General features: G+C 43.8%; 1 protein-coding gene across 2 annotated transcripts in view; it reads left to right on the forward strand.

The window, feature by feature from the left end:
• The first annotated feature begins 11,636 nt into the window (after window positions 1-11,636).
• FHL2 (four and a half LIM domains 2) overlaps window positions 11,637-13,232 on the forward strand; it is a 45,582-nt gene continuing 43,986 nt past the window's right edge. The window contains exon 1 of one of the 2 annotated variants that reach the window (XM_054066178.1): window positions 11,637-11,788. The gene's annotated coding sequence lies outside the window, so the exon portion shown is untranslated. The remainder of the gene's footprint in view (window positions 11,789-13,232) is intronic. The other variant, XM_054066186.1, reaches the window with a different exon arrangement.

A 13,232-nucleotide genomic window follows, 5' to 3' on the forward strand; every position in this document is an offset into this window, starting at 1 on the left:
ACTTTCACTAGTCACCCAAAGAAAAATGTTAGGTTTCTATGTGTTATGTGACTAAAGGACAACCACAGCAAGCAGTAAGATCAGCAAGGATCAATGACAGATGGAGGTAACAGTGACCTGAGCCATGAAGCCAAGGCCCACTGAATCAGCAAGTCCCTACAATCATCAAAAGAAAAGGATTAGACAACTACTGGTATGAAACACCCCACGATAAGACAGCCAACTGGGTCATGAGAAAGGGAGATACTGCCTAGCAGGGTGCAGGACATAGCATTGTATGCACAGGAAGAAGAATGTAAGGATTGTATAGATTTCTTTTATGAAAGATTTTCAGGGGACCATGGAAATGTGTGGATCTCAGTAATGGATGCTTATGGGAAGGACTAGGAATGGAAAAATGGAGGCATTGATGTGAATTGGGGGACTAGCAAATATGAGGAAATATAGGGGAAAAGGAGAAAAACAGTGCCCAGTTGAGTGTACACTTTCTTGACTGAGTCCTGTGCTTCATCACTACCATCTATACCATATTCTCACTAACTCCTAATTTTAACTGGCTTCTGTGAGGTTTCACTCTCTGTCCTGGGTCATTTTCTGTGAGTGCTACCAAGCTTCAGAGCAGTCTAGTAGGATTAGAAAGTACTGGTACCTAGAGGTGGATTGCAAACCTCTAGGTCTCAGAGGTCCAAGCACCAGCAGCTGGAGGAGACCAGGAGTTGTGTGCCAATTAGAGAACAGGTTTCTATGACAGACTCCTGGAGTGACCCATACATTTTGTATGGATCCCTGTAATGGACTTCAATCCCGACCCCTCGAAGAGGATGAAGAGGATTGGGCTGTCTGTTTGTGTGATTGGGCTGTTCATGTTTCTGTGAATGCTGGCTGCACTGATAAAGGCACCAATTCCTCTTTGCGCTGCCCCATGTGACTGGCAATGTTCATACTGCGTGTGTGCGTGTAGGTCTACTTGCCTGTCAGGAATACATACTCAGCCTTGCTACAGGTTGGACCCGCGAATATGGAGCTGCAACAGTCTCACATACGTCCTGAAGCTCACCAGATTTTGCCACCCCTAACGCCATGAACTTGCTGTATAGTCCATGTTGATGCACTTTCCTAGCTTTCCAGAGACAGACTCTGTCCCAAGACTTCCTTTCCAAGTCTCATTATCAACTTTAAAAATGTCCCTTGCAACTTAGGGAGAAATATCTGGCTACCTCTGGATTTGCATATTTTCTAGGAGAAGAGTCCAACACCCCTGGCTGCTGAATTGTCGCTTGTTTGGGAATGGAATGGCAGTGGTTTGCCAGTTATCCTTAAATTACTTCTACTACCAGACAGGCTTGAAGATAAAGTAAGGAATGAATTTATCCAGGAATCTAAAGATCAGCAGTACTATCTCCTTATTTAGAGGCAGCAGTGCAGAAATAAAAGAAAACTTACAGCTGCAGACTGATTATTCTATCTCTGATTTTTGTTTTATGCAGTTTAAAAGCTCTCAGCATGCTTACATACCTTTCAGTTGCAAGCTTGTCTTTAAGCAAAACCTATTCCAGAGCATGTATTTCATTGGAGGGATCTTAATTCAGGGATATGTATGTCCTTGCACATCTCTTTCTCCTCTGGGATGTTTTAGACCCCTCTCACACCTCTCCCATTCATACGGTCACCTGACCTGAGAAGTGTTGGTGCCTGCTGGATAGCTGGGATATTCTCCTATCCAGCAGGGAAAAAAAAAATCACGATCCTGGTGCTTACCTTAATGCACCCTGACTGTGAAGGACAGCTTCTTTTCAAAGGCAGAACAGGATTCAAGCCTCCTTGCATTAATTCTTTATACACTCAAAACACCAGCTCGTATATATGCATAAGCTGACAACCATAGTAGATATAAACATACAAATAGTGTTAATGAATGTAGTTATTTAGAACTTGGTTACATCGAGACAAGAATTAATAGTAAGCAAATTATTTCAGGATGACAATGATATGAACACGCTTGGCATGAACAATGCCTCTGTAATCATCCATGAAGGCATTTTCTTCCTTTGAAGGTATGGATCTACTAGATGAGAGATTTTTGGAAAACATTAAAACTAAAACTCATTTATCATACTCTATATTCTATTAATACAGTTTTATTTTCCATCTCTTCTCCCAAATCCAGGATCCATGTTAGCCAACACTTCGCATCTAGCAGTCCCTGTGTTTAGATGTAATACGTGACACTGATGGGAGGTGTATGAAAGTTTTTACTTCTTTTGTAAGGACTGTAGACAAACCTGCCACTGTCACATTACCATCAGGAGAAATGACCTTTAGTTGTTTGGCATTAACCTGATCTTACCCCTGTGAAGAATGACTTTAACCTACAGTTTATTTTGCTTTGCATGAGCACTGCTGGCTGGCTGGTGTTATGCAGGAGGGTTGTTCTTGGTAAGATTCTGACATTCAAATCTACGAAGTTACCGAGAAAAAGCCAAGCATGATACCATGCTAGCATGATACCATGTTTGAAGACCAGCAGAAACGCTCCATTGCTCATAGTAACATTGAGAGAGTATGGAAATCATTTTTGATCATAGCAGCAATAGATAACACATTTGAAAGGCTTCTCTGTTCAGTCCTTTAATGCAACTGTGACAGAAAGGGGACTTTGGGATCTGTGCTTCTGATACCACCTGAGCCTGCCCTACCACACCTCCCTCCTCCCCCAAGCCACGGTGTAATGGCAGAAGGGTGACCTTCTTTTATAGACAGATAGACAGGGAAAGGACTTTACGTAACATTTGGTGGCAAATGGCTATGACACCAGAGTAGATGCTGCTGGGCTGGCAGCCGTGGAGAGAAGCTGCAGAGTCTGGGGAGTGAGGGGTTTCTCCTGCCAAGGCTGGGTCGGTGGGAGGCCCCATGGGAAAGGTCCTTCACAGAGCTTAGGTTTGGGTCCTTAAACATTTCGGATCAGGCCTGGACACCATAAACCAGGAGAATTAAAATAGCAGATGAGCTGGTTAAATGCCCAGGTGAAGTCATATCAATGCTCTTCCATGGCTCTGCACAAGCCATCCAGAAACATCCTGCAGCTTCACAGAAGAGCAGGCACCCTCTGTGCTGCTTTGGTACCAAGCTGTAGAGTAAATGAAGGTTCACACCTCTCCTGCAACACTCTGATGATTTTGTGGGTTTTTTTAGGATGTAATATCCCCCAATATATTAGATTATGTTAATTAAATTATTGGGCTTTGATACAATTAAATATTTTTTTCTTCTAATATTTAGATCTCCAGAAGATAAAATTGTCTTCAGAGCCCTTCCTGTACACAAGGCTAGGGCAGGATCAAAGCCAGATCAGAGCCAGAGAACCCACAGGTCTGGGATCTGGTATAATTTTAGGATTTGTTGTGATGGTGCATAGAGTTGAATGCCCTAAAAGCATTCCAGTGTGCAAGGCAGAGATAACAACTTCTCTTTCTGCTTGTTCATCTCCCTTTGTTCTAGATTTTTTAATGCCAAGAGGCTTTTCTTTATATACTCCTTTAGTTTTGGCAGCTATCAAACCTCTTCAGACCCAAGCTCAATTGCAAACCATGGGCAATGCCCATGAAAACTCAGAAAAACTGCTCCTTCTTGATAAGCTCTTGCAAAGGAGCACATTTTTTCCTAAAAGATAGAAAGAAACGCTGCTGCTTGCTGAGCAGGAGCCAAATTGAGTGCAATAACAGATCAAAGAGAGGTGTGAACCTCTTAACTCCATCTTGGCAGGGTGCTCTCTAGAATTTGTAATGCTTGTGCCCAAAAATTAAATGGCAGATTTGTTTACCAAAGTGTTTTCCAAGAGATGCTTGGGCTATGCTCAGCAGCTGCCCTTATCGCTGCTGCTGGGCATACCTTCCATGTCTGGGTGATTTATCGGTTTGAACTGCTTTCTGCAGGACTCCTGCTTGCGAGACAGGGGCGTGCTCCAGCATGGCAGAGGAGCCGTAAAACAACAGCTGCAACAGATGGCTTCAGCTCTTGTCTTGATTTGGCACACCCTGCCAAAACAGTGCCAGACACACATGCTTGATGAATGAGGAATACCATCAGAATATTTGTCAACTGCAAATGAAGAGAAACAATGTGCCATAGGAAGATAAAGTTAAATGGGGAGATGTGGGGATTGAGGAGAAGGGAGAGAACTGCAGATGTTTTGAGGAAACACCTGTTGGTCCTTGAGAAGAAAGAAGTGGTGGCAGGGGTGCTAAAGATGTGCAGGTTGAGAGTATTAGCTTGCAGGTTTCATGGCTTGAGTGGAGAGAGGAAGCTAGCAGATCACACTGCTGACACCACAGGTGCCTGGAGCAGAAAGGAAGCACAGGAGAGATGGGGCATGCCAACCGTAACAGCTGAGAGGAGAATACATGGTGAAACACAGAAAAAAAACCAACAAAAAAAATTATGGTAATGCTATGATGGTCTACTATTACATTGAATGATGGCATTATGAAGAGTACAGGTGGCAATTTGAAGATCAGCAAATTCATAGTCAGGGCACGTGCAAAACAGAATGCAGATTTTTCATGATAAAGACTCTTATCTCACTATCATCTCTTTCTATTCTATGTAAGTGTATCTTTTTAAAGCTTAAAAGAGGTGCTGCAGCTTTTCCCCAACAATTTGAAAATCAGAGAGCTCTTTGTGGATTTCATAGATCAGTGTGTAACTAAGAATTTAGCTAGTTTCAGCTGACAAGAGGCACATAGGAAAGACGTGTCACTCCCTTGTTCAGCGTGCTTAGGGTTTGCTTTCTGTGCTTCAACAACTTAATGGCTAAATATGTCTGTCAAGACTTTTAAATTAATGCACAGCCATAGAACTGTTTCTTTGTCTTTGAATAATTTTCAAAAAATCTGAGGAGCTCCAATGATGATAGAAGCAGCTCTGTTTTTTAATCGAGATACTATAAAGAGCTGTCCTCCTGGTAAATGTCATGTTCCATGCCGAGCTTGGCCATACAATTAGTGTGCCAGTTTTACTAAGCATAGCTTTTTTCAGTCATCAGCAAAATCACTGTGATCTCTTAAAAAAGGCATTACTGAAACAGGTAAAGTATTAATACTGAAGACTTTTGATGTTATGGATGAGAAAAGAGGCAAATCAGTGACTCCAGGAAGAGAAAAAACAAGCATTTGAGGATCATCATAGTCATGCACAGGATCTGGCTGAGGGGAAACAGTGGGTGTCAGGTTTTATATTAATTGTGGCACGTTCATCCAAGCTAATCTAGGCTCTCCAGTGAAATGTTTTGCGTTGTGCTAAAAGGTCTAGAAGGTACACGGTAGCCCTGGGCTGCACTTTTATCAGCAACACAACAAACTGCTAGCAAAGATTGAGTTACCAGTTATGCAGTCTCTAGGGGAAGGATATACACCATAACGCCAACAGCTGCTCTTTCTAACTTTTTAATATTGCTGGACTAGTTTAAAATTGCACACGACTGCCTTCATCAGACTAACCTGAGCCACCAGGCTCACACCAGGGCAATGCGAAAGAGGGGGACCACTGCAATATTCCACAGTGTGGAGAGACGTTACAAGGCTTGAACATCTTGTGGAAGATTTCAGATTTATTGTCACTGCCTGCTTGTTATCCTAGTTTCTATTTCGGCACCGTTTGGGGAAGTGCCTTTGAAGGTAGCATAAAGTCATACTGGTTTTACAACTGAAGTCCTACTTAGAATGTCCTAAAAACAGCCTATTAATTGAGATGTAGTACATGCATACTGTAGACAGGATGATCTTGGGATGCCAGAGCACCTTTGTTTGGGGCTATATGCCCCCAATGCAGCATGAACACGAGGGAGAAGACACAGGGAAAGTGCTATCACAGTGTGTCTTGTGGTTCTTTCCTGGGAACCATACGTCTGCCAGAAGGATCATTCTAATGGCTGTGGAGGTCTGGAAAATTCTTAGTCCTCTAAGGGTTGGGAAGTTTTCTTATGATCTCACGGTATTTTTCGGATTTTGTTCTCAGCAATGATCTCTCTAGTAGATTCCCCCATAAGCGAGAAACCTGAGCCCCAGGGATCTTTATTTGATTTTTTTATAAGTGCTTGGCACTTGCAACACCTCTGTCCTTCAGTGGAACTTGCATGCACTTGCCAGGTTTGATAATGTGGATGTGAGTGTCGTGCCCAAGGTCACACAATGAATTAATGCCAGAGCTGGGATTATTATTACTTATCATGGGCAGGCTGGCTATCAAACCTATGCTTAAGGCAATCTGCAGCTTCTATTACAGAAGTCTGCTTTAGCCTCCATATACGCCAAAATAAAACTGCTTAGGCTGTAATTCCTTACCCATCCAAGCACACTTGTACCTGGAAGTAGGCAAGGCAGATTGGGCTCTTGCTTGCTAATTTTTCTGGTGGCAATTCCTGACTTTCATTGCTGGGTTCACAACACTGCACTTCTCTCAGATAATGGTTATCATCTCATGAGAAATTAGCTCTCTCCTAAAAGGAGTCCTGAAAGCTTCTTTGCACATGTAATCGTTTTCACTGGTGCAATTAGTAAGGATATTAATTCTAACAGGCAGGTAAATGTGCAAATGGGGCACTGAAGTTCAGCTTTACTGGATTGCGTGTCCCATCGGCTTTGAACTCAGCCAACCACCTGGATCCTTTTGTCGCTGCAAGCTTGCTGTTAAGTGAAGCCTGTTTAGCTTTATCAGGACTTAGTTAGTTGGATTATGAGGGTAGGTTTTGTTTTGGACAGAAGAAGTTTTTAATATGATCCAAAAACAGCAGCTACAGTGGAGTGCATGAGTATTTCAGCCAAAACGGGAAAGGGCAGAGGCAGGGCTGTGAAACAGCTGCTACGAGCAGTGGCCTTTTGTGAGCTGCAACATTTGACAGGCAGAAAAATGGGGGAGTGCAGAAAAAGTTATTCCTACTTTTCCAATCTTCTTTGCACCCTGAAAATATATTCAGAGCTCCCGCTGGCTAAAGAGACACAACTCAGTCTTCTCTTCACTCAGAGCATCTGTCAGTACTGTGTCACTAGATTTGCAGAGTGAACCCTGTGATGTGGGACCATTAAGTAGGGGCAGAAAGGCAGCGGGGCAGACTAGGGGTAGGATGCATCTCCCTCAGTGTGAGCCAGGCAAGGAGAGGGAGAGAAAGGGGGAAGCTCCCTAGGTTTTCCATGTAAAGCTTAGTTTTAGAGGTTCTGGAAACTTGGGTGTCTGAATTTTCAAACTAAGGTTCATCTGCACCATTTAACCAAACGCGTTGTTTTTTGTGCTGAAGGGAGAGCTCCTGCCTGGTCTCCAAACCTCTGCCAGTCCCCAGGCATGGGGAGTGCAAGCTGCAAAGCCTAGGCATGGAAGGGACCAAACACTCTCAGATCTTGGGTTCAGAAACAGCTGGAGAAATTAATGGAAAAAACAAAAGCAACAAAAAAAACCCACAAAAACACAAAAAAAAAACCCCAAAACCAAACAAACAAAAACACACCATCAAGATAGAGTTTGCTTCTGTCTCAGAATCCCCAAAGTGACACCCGTGGGAGTTCTAGAAATTGTTCTGGGGAATATATATTTCCAAGCATGAACAACTGGCCATCACTGGAAGTAAGAACATGGACTAGGCTAACCTACATCTGGCCCAAGACAGGCATTTCTATGGCGCACTACACATAGCAAGGTCACCTCAGCTGAGCAAGGCACATTGCACACAGCTTCAATCACCAGAAATAAGCTGTCTGGTGTGAGTCATCTCCTCTCCCCCTGCAGCAAGCAGCAAGAGATGGGTACCTTCACTCACAAAAGAAAGCATGCAGATAACCAGCTTACACTGCGTGCCAGCTTTTGATGGCAAAAGTAGGTGAGGTGAACTGCTGATGACAGTGCCCATGGAGAAGAGAGAGGTCACAGTGCTCTGAGCATTTCAACCTGCGCTCAGCCTGCTCATAGCTTTGCAGTGATGACAACTTCTTAAAACAGAGGGCAGGAGGCAAAGACAGGCAGAGATGAGGCCCTTAGAAATCACACATGCTCTGCTGCTTCATATGAAGGTACCTCCACTTGGCCTGCACCCCAGAACCTGAACAACACAGCAGCAGCTGAGGCTGGAGTCCTTCAGGTGCTTCTCTGTCCCTACGCGACAGTGCATCACTGGCATCCCTGAGACCACTGCTGCTGGAGCCTAAACATTCCCTGCTACAAGAATTTTCACAAGTGTGGGAAAGCCTGAAGTTGTGCCATGCTACTGATAGCCCGTGTCGTTCCTGGCAAAGGGTTGTGTGTCTGTAGGTTTGTGGGGGCTCTTCCTCCGGGTGAAGCTGGTTTGGAGGTTTCATATGCAAATATCTTATTTGGAATGCACGGGTGTGACCTGTGGCTGAGAAGACGAAGCAGGCAGGCTGATGGCTTGTTAGCACAGCCAAATCTCCACTTCATAACAGCAAATGCTAATCCCATCTTCCTCGCCATTAGGGCCTGAGTGTGAAGTGTTTGCAAAACATTGACTACCAACAAAATCTCCACAGGCCCCTTCTTCCCCTCGGCCTCTGCTGCTAAGTCTCTGGCAGTCACTATCATATGTACAGAACCTACTTCTAGATCCCTCAAATTAGATTAAAGGCTCAACAACATCATAACACAGTTTTAATCCCTATACTACCTACCATGAACATAAATGTCAGGACAGCAAGGTCAGATTCCTACAAATAACTGTCAGTTAAGCTCTTCCTTCAGAAAAGGCAGTACTAGTGCAAGCTGGTGAGATTTTGGTTATTAAAGCTATCCTGAAGATTTACATCCTTCTCAGATGCCCACAGCCTGGCATCTTCTGTGACTTTCAGAGAATGATAGAGCAAATTCCGATTGTGAGGCATCAGTGGTAAAACTTCTAAACTCAGTGCAATGAATGGGTAACAGGAACTTGTTATATTTTCCACAGGGTGTTGTGCTTTAAAGTTTGCAGCATTTCCTTTGCATTTCAAAAACATAGTTGGACTCTATGATCATAAAGGTCTTTTCCAGCCTAAATGATTCAATGATTCTAAAGCAAGTCTTCTACTGCACGCACCTCCCATTGCCTCATAGTAGAGAATCAGTTCAAAATCTTGGTTTGCTTCCTGCCTATGCCTTAGTCATGAGAGCAGCAGGACTGGCTCCAGTGCTCCCAAGCCATAGAAGTGGCAAAGGGGCCTACCATGCCACTGATGCTTTGGGCCACAGAGCCTCAGCCCCTGATCCTCTATTTAAAGAGCTATATTCCAATGCCACTATAAAGCTGAGAAGCTTGCAGATGTCTCTGCCTCCAACCCAGACAACATCCACAGGGATATCTCTCCTCCGTTGTTAGCTTGCCACTCATCTGCATCTCAGAAGTGGTGATGTCTTGAGCACAAAGGCATTTTCCTGCCTGTCTCAAGGGAGCGGCTCAGTTGCTGCAGAGGGCACAGGGTCAGGACCAGCAGTCTGACTTGTTGCTTATACTTTAGCCTTCTGACAGTATTGTTTTTCAAGGAGCCATCCTTTCCTTGGTGAGTCTTAAAGAGTAAAGCAATAACCAAAATGACACTGGGACAGTTTAATTAGAGAGGTGGTGTGGAGCAACCAGCTTTAAAGGGCATTCACTTTTTTCAGAGACAAACACAGTAAAATTTGTGTTAAAAGATCTGTAACCCACATTCTCAAGTAGTTAGATGAAGTATGTTGGGAGGACACATTTACCCCAACCTGGTCTCCAGTTACTCCATGTTTACAACAGATCCAAACATGTTTTGTAATGGGGTTGACACCTGGAGATTAAACACATCATTCGTGCCCAATAAAGCCTGGACTGGGACTGGGGACAACCATCTTTTATCCGGGTTGTTTCTTCATCACCCTGACCTTTGAATCATGCAAACAAAAAATTTGGCTAACATGGAAAGATTGAGCCTTTCCAGAGCTGTCCAAACATATGTCCTAACTAACACATTTTTGCTGCTTATACAGCTTTTCATAACTGTTTATTGTTCTGGGAAATGTGAAGGGGCTGTTTACACAGTAGCTAAAGGAACATGTGGCAAAAGGCCGCTAGCTCAAAGATGAACAATATTTTCATCGATTACTTTTATCTCCCTAACCTACGTCTCTGGGCCACAGTCTTTACCCATGGTGCCTGAAAGCTGGGCATTTCTGCATGGACAAAACAAGATGAGTGAAAAGCATTTGTTCCAGGAGACTTGACTCAGACTTTCAAATTATGTTGCTTGGCAAGGGCCAAGGACATGCTGTTATGAGCTTTATTATGTTAGGATGATCCCTCCAGATGCCAGCTTCTCATTGGTTTGGAGTTAAAACCATAAAACCTGACTAGGCACCATGTCAAGCCATAAATCAGTTTGTCACCTCAGAAAACCTGGCACAAGATTTGTGTTAGTATCCAGTCTCCACAGCTTGACCCATGCTTGCTATCCAAATAAATATCTTGGAGTAAAGCTGAGAGGTGACACTATCTCCTAAAGACTGTTACTCAACCAGCACTCTGAAGAGAAGAGAGAGAAGAGGGAGATGGAGGATCTTCAGGATCATGGAAGTAATAAATCCAGCGAAGAAATTTGAAACCCTCAGCAAATACTCCCATTTCAATCAGGAGGAAGAACAAAAGGCAATCTCAGTTTAAAAGCACAGTACTTCTGCAGAGAATCACCCTGCTGCATAACGGAGGGACTAATTTGCCTGTACTTGGGAGTCTGCTCAGTGATATCTCTTCAACTCCCTGCCTCAAAGAGAGGTTTTTTCCTTTTCCTCCCCTTAAAAAGACACCCTGAAATAGTTCAGCTTTGTGTCAAGGGCAGTGTCCCTGTTTCTCTGCAGAACATTGAAATGCAGAGCTGAGCCCAGCATTGGCAAGGAGATGGACAGGCTGTAACCCCACCTTTGCACTAAGCCTTGCTTGGGCAGGTTTTCCAGTAGAGCCAGCAAAACGCTGCCCACAGGATCTGCCAGAAGAGCTTTTACCCATCTCTAATCTCTCGCTCCGTACATGTACGAGTGTCCTCTTCATCACACCTGCGTTGCAGCAGGAAGGGAGCCTTGAGCAGAAAGTTCACTCCTGAGGTACGGCTCTGCTGCCCACATGGATTTATTTCGTGACCTCAGGCTAGTCTCTAAAGTTGCTCTCTTTTTTTGCTGTGAAATGCTAGCACTGGCACCATCTCCCTCCACACAAGGTGGTGCCAAGGTAAAACAAGGCAGAAAACAAGGCACAGACTGCCCTGCCTACCCAGGATGGACAGACAGATGAAGGGAAGTCGGAGTTTGTTACATTCACATAGCTGCTGGCATTTCCTAGGGTATTTCTGTCAAACCTGGAGCCCTAACAGATAATTTGATGGAGAAACTAGAGTTGCTAAGCCAAAACATTAAGCCCTGAAATATTGCCAGCTCCTTGGGGACCCTTACAGGACCTCCTCACAGCAGGTGAGTATATTTTAAGATCAGGCATTCCCAAATGGAGCAGAGCAAAGAGCCAGGGCTGCTTAGGAGCGTGGCAGCCCTTTTCATCGGAGGCTTCATGCCACTCTAGCTATGATGCCTTAAAAGGCTGGTAGCAGAGAGGTGCTGCAGTCCTTATCTCCTGTGGATGGCTAGCGCTTCGGAGATATTATATTTATAGCTCATCCGAAGCACTAATGCCTAACTGTCTAATTACTAAACACATTGTTTGGGCAATCCAATAAAACAGCGATTCTGTCCCTGTCTTCTTTCATTTGCAGACTCACGAGCAGAGGCAGCACCAAGGTGCAGCAAGGTAAGACAGTGGCTTATTTTGCTTTTCACTGTCCTTTGGGCCCTTTTCTCCTTTTCAGCTTCCCTTTGCAACAGTTCTCAGGGCTCTGTGTAGATATCATGAAGGGAACACTTCATTCTTAGGGGAAGAGTGAATTTTAAGACTTTTGTTTCCTTCTTGCTGCCAGGGCACACAGACATTCTCTCTCTCTTTCCAGTCTGCTGTTGGGAACCAGGTGCTAACTAACAGCTGCTCTTTAGTTTCTGTGCTAATAATACGCTGTCATGTCTTTGTGTTCTCAAGAAACACAACCATGTCTAACTATAGACACTTCCCTGGTTTGAATAGCAAAACGGAATGACTTCAGGCAGAAAGATTTTGATTAGGGTTGGGTTTTTTTCCCCTCTATCAGCATTTTCTTCCTCCTGATGAATATTTGGAAAATGAATAGATAGTGAAAAAAAAAAAGAGGACAGAAGGAATGGCCATGAAAGAAAGAAAGGCAAATTACAGGCGATGCTTGATGATTTCACGTTTAAACAATTACTTGTTATGGATTACAGCAGCTGTGGAGAAAGGGAAAAGAAAGCGAAGCACTGAAACATAACTGAGTGTCAAAGCAGGCATTTGTCAAAGTCAGCCTGTAAAACAGCATTAGCAATAACAGCCAAATGCCAATTATCAAGCTATTGTTACAATAAATTACTCTTAACCTCATCTCATGAGAGCATTAATTTTCAAATGAAGCTAGTAAAAGAAGACTTCTTCAGAAAAATAAGATTGTTTGTGCACGTGTGTACATTTGTTTGGATGCACTTACACATAAACTTTTAATGTAAACATTCTTATAATGAAAGGGTCTTTCATCCAAGGATCACGAAGTATGATGTGAAGGTAAGAATTATTAATTTTCTTTCAGCCCAAGAACTGAAGCTGTCACATTTGTCACTAGAGGTTGCTTACTATTCCATTATTTAGGAAATTAAATGAAAGAAGAGATTTTTATAAATGCTGAGCATTGATCCATGATGTTTGACAGGCTCACAGGTCTCTGGCACCTCTGGGGAGCAGGACTCCTTAGACTTTACCAAACCCAAGGCCTGTAGGAGTGGTCAGCTTACTTTGAAGTGTTTGGTATTGGGCTCAATCCCTAAGCAGGGGTTTCAAAGGGAAAAGAGCAGGTTCTCAGTCAGTCCAGATTTGCTGGAGATCCACAAACTTTAGCTGAGAGGTGGTTGTTTACTGATCAGGCCAGTGGACACAGACAAGTTGGGTACCGTCTCAGGGCTGTCTCACGTGCACTGTCATGGCAATGCACACTGTACATCCAGCAATAATCCTGAAGGACATCCAACCGTGGGGCTGTGCCTGGGCTGTTACACGCTCCTGGCCTCTGAAACCATGTGGCTACATCCAAAACATGTTTAAAGGTCAGGGTTTGCTTCCGAGCCATGCCCAGGTGGAA

The sequence above is a fragment of the Cuculus canorus genome, chromosome 1 (assembly GCF_017976375.1).
Source record: "Cuculus canorus isolate bCucCan1 chromosome 1, bCucCan1.pri, whole genome shotgun sequence".
Lineage (NCBI taxonomy): Eukaryota > Metazoa > Chordata > Aves > Cuculiformes > Cuculidae > Cuculus > Cuculus canorus.